This window comes from Sinocyclocheilus anshuiensis, unplaced genomic scaffold, assembly GCF_001515605.1.
Source record: "Sinocyclocheilus anshuiensis isolate Anshui unplaced genomic scaffold, SAMN03320099.WGS_v1.1 scaffold1001, whole genome shotgun sequence".
Lineage (NCBI taxonomy): Eukaryota > Metazoa > Chordata > Actinopteri > Cypriniformes > Cyprinidae > Sinocyclocheilus > Sinocyclocheilus anshuiensis.
Window position 1 is genome coordinate 132,550 of NW_015557116.1, and position 7,085 is coordinate 139,634.

Sequence of the window (7,085 nt, forward strand, 5' to 3'; positions counted from 1 at the left end):
TTACACTAACCCACCCCTCACAAAAAACTAAATATATAGGTGACAATATATATATATATATTGTATGGAGACTTCTAGTACTTACACATTTTTACTAATCATTTATTTATTATTTGTTCATGTTTTTGCTGTGCTAAATCTAAAGTTGATACTAATTATCATCTGTAAATGTTTATAAACATTTACTATTAATCATTTAGAACCTTTATGGGAATTTGGAACCTTTTCAGCTACTGTAACGAAGTTTGAGTAAAGGGTGATTAGCTGAGAGTATTTATATTCTTGCTAAAGACAAAAGACAAAAAAACAAGACATAATAGCAACAAGAACATCATATCTTAAGAGAAGAGCTTTGCGTTGGTTAAAGATTTACGATAAAATATGATTTCAGAATTACAATTAACAAACCAGTCAAAAACATTTTTATCATATGGTATTAGGTAACAGTGAATCTAAGCAAACTTCCTTGTTCTTTGCAACAGTATTATTGTCAAAACAAGACAAAAGTCAAACCTGCTTCTTGTATCGTCTTGGGATATCATTAAGTATTCTTCCTAGTGCTCCCTTTTATATATATATACAGTGGGTACGGAAAGTATTCAGACCCCCTTCAATTTTTCACTCTTTGTTATATTGCAGCCATTTGCTAAAATCATTTAAGTTATTTTTTTTTCCAATATATATATATTTCACATTATTTATTTAGTTTTTAAATAAAATAATAAACAAAAAAGTGCAATAATACTATTATTTTGTCAAAGAAATAAATTAGTATTAAATAAAAATACAATTATTTTATAGTGTACTTAAATAATAAAATACTAATATTTACATATTTCTTTTCTTTTATTTATTTATGTCTTTATATGAATTATCATCATTTTCAAAACTAAAATCAGCAAGCTTTTATTTTGGTGGGTTGTCGGCAAGTAAGTATAGGCCTATATGCCACCAGTTTTAAAAGCGCTTCAGAGAATGAAATGTCAGTTTCGCGTTTTGCTCTGAAACTGGCAGCACCGAGCCGAGATTTATGCTTTCCGTTCTAATGGAAATCTTATACAGTATTACAGTTAAGTCAGTCTAAAATGGTGATTGCGCATCAACAGTCCCTTATGAAAATTAACCATGGTTTTACAACAAATAAAATAAAATAAAAAACATGGTAACTATAGTTAAACCATGGTAACCACAAATTAACAGTGGTTTTGCTCCATTAACCATAGTTTAACCATGACATTTGTATTAAACTGTGGTTATACAAATTGTAATCAATACACCAAAAATCCATGGTTACTACACTTTTACTACAATAAAACCATGGTTAATTTTCGTAAGGGGTTGTCAACAATGTTGGTACATAAATGAGTGGTCTGAACATATTTAACCAGCGTAGTTTTTATTTCAGTCGTGTATGCGCACTTGTGCACTACTTATGTGCATCCCTGTTTATATACACAAGAAAACCAAGGCTAACAAGGGACAGGCAGAGGTGATTAGTTGCTATGGTTACTAACAAGTGTGGCTATGGAGACAAACAAGACAGCACAAGGAACAAGGCAAACAGGAATTAAACAGAGGAAGGGAACAGAAAAAATTGGAACCAAAAACACTACAACTTAAAAGTCCTTATATAAAAGACGGGAACACAAGACATGAATGTAACAGAGTCCCCTTTAACAAACACACACTTAAGTCCAGGAGGGAGGTGGACCAAAGGTGGATCAGGAGAAGGGATGGAAGGCCAGGCCCGTGAGGTTGAAGAGGGTCCGGAGACAGAGGTGGAACAGGGAGCCAGGATGGAGCTGGAGGAACTGGTGACCAGGGCAGAGTTAGGGGCCGTTCACATGTCGCGCCTAAAAACGCGTGGAAAACGCTAGGTGCGCCGCTTTCTGCTTTTTTTCAAAAGCGTTCGGGCGCTCCGGAGGCGTCTGCCGTTGCTAAGCAACCATGACCTCCGCTCTCCATGAAGACTCGGGAGTTTCAGCAAAGGATAAATGGATTTGCAGCACTAAAAATCGCTTGCAGTAGCTCTGCTACTAAATTTATTTAAAAATGGCTATCCCTGTACAGCTATGATCAGCTGTTCCTTCATCCTTAGCTGAGCTTTCAATGTTGTTACGGAAAGGATGAAGCTGATTGGTTTGTTCTTGTCACATGACCCGCGGTGAGCTTGCGGCATTCTGAAAAGTTGAAATGTTTTTATCTTGATGTGGCGCGGATACGCCTGGAAAAAATTAACGCGACGCACACCGCGTCGCTTCCATTATGAGCGCGCCTGCCGAACTTTCAATGTTGTTACGGGAAAGGATGAAGCTGATTGGTTGGTTCTTGTCACATGACCCGCGGTGCGCTTGCGGTATTCTGAAAAGTTGAAATGTTTTCATCTCGATGCGGCGCGGAAGCGCCTGGAAAAAATTAGCGCATCGCGACCGCGTCGCTTCCATTATGAGCGCGCCTGCCGTGCGTCTTCATTTGAAATAACGAACTTGAGCACGCAAAAAACGCGATATGTGAATGGCCCCTTAGAGATCAAGAAGGAGCTGGCAGAGAAGGTGACCAGGGCAGAGCAGGAGGCCAGGGTGGAGAGAGGCACAGACCTTGTTACATGACAAGCTATGTTTCCTTCCACCTATTTTTATGCGCATTTTGGATTATCGCATAAAAAAACGCTGGATGGAAACGCCAAGATGCGCATAAATTCTAAAAATGTTCATAAAAAAACTTATGTGCATATTTGAGTAGGATAAACTTTTTTTATACGATAAGAAAAAATTTGCAAACTATGATGGAAACACATTTACCGAATAAATTCCACCATGCGCATTGAAAAAGTCATGTGACTTTGCGCTATGAGACGGGATAACTTGACTAGCAGCAGACCGATCTCGTTCACAGCATCTGTGAAATGCCTGAGGAAAATCTGTCGTCAAAGTATTTCTGTATAATTACTGTCTTACATGACTGCGTTCCCAAACAGCAGGCATCCACCTCTAAAAGCAATGACCGCATTTATTGTGTTACGTCTGCTCTCTCTGAAGCGCAAGTAATTTATTACATGTGAAAATTATTATATTCAGTGGCTTCTCCTAGTTTTCTTAGAGATATTTAGTGCCAGTTTATCAGGAAGTGATGATTTTGTTCTCTTTGACTCGTTGGATGGAAACGGTGCTTTATTCGCAAATGTTTTATGCGATATTCCAGTTTGGCGCATAAGTTAAATTCGCATCTTTGGATGGAAACATAGCCACAGGCAGACAGTTTGAGAATGGCCTGGCTTCCGTGGCCGTGACGGGACAGGCAGAGGGTCAATCATTATGTTCAATAAATTAATTCGTAAGCATTTACAAGCACATTATCTCATATTTGTAGCTATTTGAATTAACAAATAATCTGTTAAACATTACTGAAATGTTTTTTCACCCCCCTTTAAAATAATCACATTTTGTTGCTTTGCAGCCTGAAATGAAGACGGACACAGTTTTTGTTTTATCCAGCTGTATTTTACTCAGTGCAACTTATAACATCCAAGTGAAAGATGTAACACCAACATGTCAGAAAAAAATAAAATAAAAAAACAGAATCACTGAGTTGGAAAAAGGATCAGCTCCCTCCTAAAAATGACTCGTAAACTCAGTCAGGTGTAGCTAATCACCTTCTCAATGGCATACAAAGCCATTTGACTTCCAGCTGTGGATGTGCTCATTTTGATTAGCTCAGCATGAAAAGAGCTTTCCTGGAGTGTTTCAGTCCTTGATAGTGCAGCTGAAGCAAACAATCAAGTATGGGTGGCAAGGCACTGTCAAAAGATCTCCGGGATGAAGTTGTGGACAGACACAAGTCAGGAGATGGAGACAAAAACATTTCAAAGGCTTTATCAATGTCTAGAAGCACAGTGAAGTCTATTATTAAGAAGTGGAAGGTATTTGGTACAACACAGACCCTCCCTTGATCAGGATGCCGCTCCAAACTGGATAAAAGAGCCAGGAGGAAACTGCTCAGAGAGGCGACCAAGGCTGCATTTACACTGCAGATTTTTTGACTATATCCAATTTTTTTGACGACCCGCTTGCACGTTCTTTTAAAAGTGACCTGTATCCGATATCTGCATTTACACTACACAGGCTTAACTTGACGTGGCTCAACGCATTAGACAGTGATATTAAAAGACCAGACTCTGCACACACTATTAATAAAGCATACTTTGTATTGAAAAGCAGATGAGATTTAACGCGAATGAATAGTCTCCACAACAGTTAGCAATAGATTGAATTGCACTCAGCATGATTTTAAAAGCAACACATTTCAGCGCCAGATCGCCTCTTATTTAACACAAACGAAAATAATGAATACTCTGCTAGTCAAATAGAGATGTTTCATTTGTAATAGATATATCTGTACAGCGAGATGTTTCAAAAACATTTGACAGCCAACTTGCATTAACGGGAATATTCGCTCTGTCCACTTACATGGTAGGCACAAATGCATGTATCCGATTCATATCTGAATCCATGTGCTTTTTTTCTGCTTACACGTTCATGGGCCATGTCCGATCTGTTCCACATGAGAGGAAAAAAATCGGAATTGGGTCACTTGAACCATGTAGTGTAAATGTGGCCCAAGAGGCCTACAGCAACTCTGAAGCAGTTGCAGGAATTTATGACAAAGAGTGGTCATTGTGTGCATGTGACAACAATATCACAAGGTGCCAAAACGCACCTTGAAGATTCTGAGGCAGATGAGACTAAAATGTAATTATTTGGCCTCAACACCAAACGATATGTATTTCAGAAATCCAATACAGCTCACCATCCAAATAACAGCATTCCTCCAGTAAAGCATGGAGGTGGCAATATCCTGTTATGGGTGTTTCTCTGCAGCAGGGATGGGAGCACTTTTCCTTCTGGATAGAAGGAAATATGGAGGGGGCAAAATACCGTCAAATTCTTGAGGAAAATCTGCTGCTCTCTGCCAGAAAATTGTCAATGGGAAGAAGGTTTACCTTCCAACATGACAATGACACAAAGCACACAGCAACACTGAGCACACAGTGGTTGAAGGAGAAAAGGCTGAATGTCCTTGCATGGCCTAGTCAGACTTAAACTCCTCTGAAAATCTGTGGAATGACTTGAAGACTGCAGTCCACAAATGCTCACCATCAAATTTAACTGAACTCGAGCAGTTCTGCAAAGAAGAGTGGGCAAATATTGCAATGTCTAGACATGCAAAGTTAGTAGAGACATATCCCAAGAAACTAAAGGCTGTAATTAAAGCAAAAGGTGGTTAAAAAAAAAAAAGACACAAGGGGTGATACTTTTTCCAACTCAGTGATTCTGTTTTTTATTTATTTCATTTTTTTCTGACATGTTGGTGTTACATCTTTCACTTGGATGTTATAAGTTGCACTGAGTAAAATACAGCTGGATAAAACAAAAAGTGTGTCCATCTTCATTTCAGGCTGCAAAGCAAAATGTAACAAAATGTGATTATTTTAAAGGAGGGTGATTATTTTCTATACGCACTGTACATATAATATAGAGAATAAGCATATTTGGCCTGCTGTCCTCTGGGAATTGAGGTGAGAAAAGCGGCAATAGAGAGACTTCCTCTGATGCGAATTGGTTGGATTATCTGAAAATGTTTGTTAAATGTTTTGTGAAAACTTTGTTAAAGTAAACTTCATTAAGAATAGGAAAAAAAATCAATGCTAGTCAAAGTGCTATCTTGTAAATTTAGTTACTGGATAAAATATGATAACTTGGGTAATTGAATGGTATTCAAAAACTCTTTCTGTTCTTTGAAGATCCAGACAAATGGCAGCTTTTGCTATCTGACCTAAAACATTATGGCCCGGTTTCAGAAACGGGGCTTAGCTTAAGCCAGGACTAGGCCTTAGTTAAATTAAGATATTTAAGCAACTTTTACAAAAATGCCATAGAAGAAAACATTACAGGTGTGCATCTTGACACAGAACAATGACACTGACATATTTTAAGATATGTCAGAGCAAGATTTACAAAAATGCCATAGAAGAAAACATTACAGGTGTGCATCTTGACACAGAACAATGACACTGACATATTTTAATATATGTCAGAGCAAGATATTTTCAGTTGAGACAGCTCAAACATGCATTTTAGTCTGGGACTAGCTTAAGCATTGTCTGTGAAACCGGGGGTATATATATATTAGATTATTATATATATAGTAAATCACATCATAATAAAACAAAATACATTATAGATTTCTACACTTAAACTAGAACATTGACAAAAACAAAATGAGTGAAATATACACTGCACTTTGAAAATTATGGTATATTAATAATTTAAGTTGCTAATACACACCATTTCTCTCCAAGGTTGTCTCAGGTGAATCAAAAGTCAGCCGCAGTGTTTGCAGAAAAGTATCTGCAGATTTGTCAATGGGAATGCTAACAACTAAAACACACTAGCTAAACTAACATTAATTAATAAACATATTTTACGAAAAGCTAACTTTTTTAAACTTGTAAAAATGTACATAACAGTTGCTAAGTACCAGTTAGCAGTTTACCGAGATAGCTAGACTAATCTTACAACATAAACCAACTCAAATATATACATTAAGGGATAGTTCACCCAAAAATGAAAATTTGATGTTTATCTGCTTACCCCCAGGGCATCCAAGATGTAGGTGACTTTGTTTCTTCAGTAGAACACAAACTGAGATTTTTAACTCGAACCGTTGCAGTCTGTCAGTCTTATAATGGAGGTGAATGGGAATCACGGCTTTGAGAGTCAAAAAAAACATACACAAACAAAACCAAATTAAACTCTGCGGCTCGTGACGATACATTGATGTGTAAAGACACGAAACGATCGGTCTGTGCAAGAAACTATGCAAGGTTTTTTACCTCTGATTTTCACCGCAATGTCTGAACTGTCTGAACTGTCCTGAGCGCGTTCGCGTCTTCTTGTTCAGACTGCGCGTGAGGCGTCAACAAGAAGATGCGAACGCGCTCAAGACAGTTGCGGTGAAAATCAGAGGTAAAAAACGATAAATACTGTTCAGTTTCTTGCACAGACCGATCGTTTTGAGTCTTTACA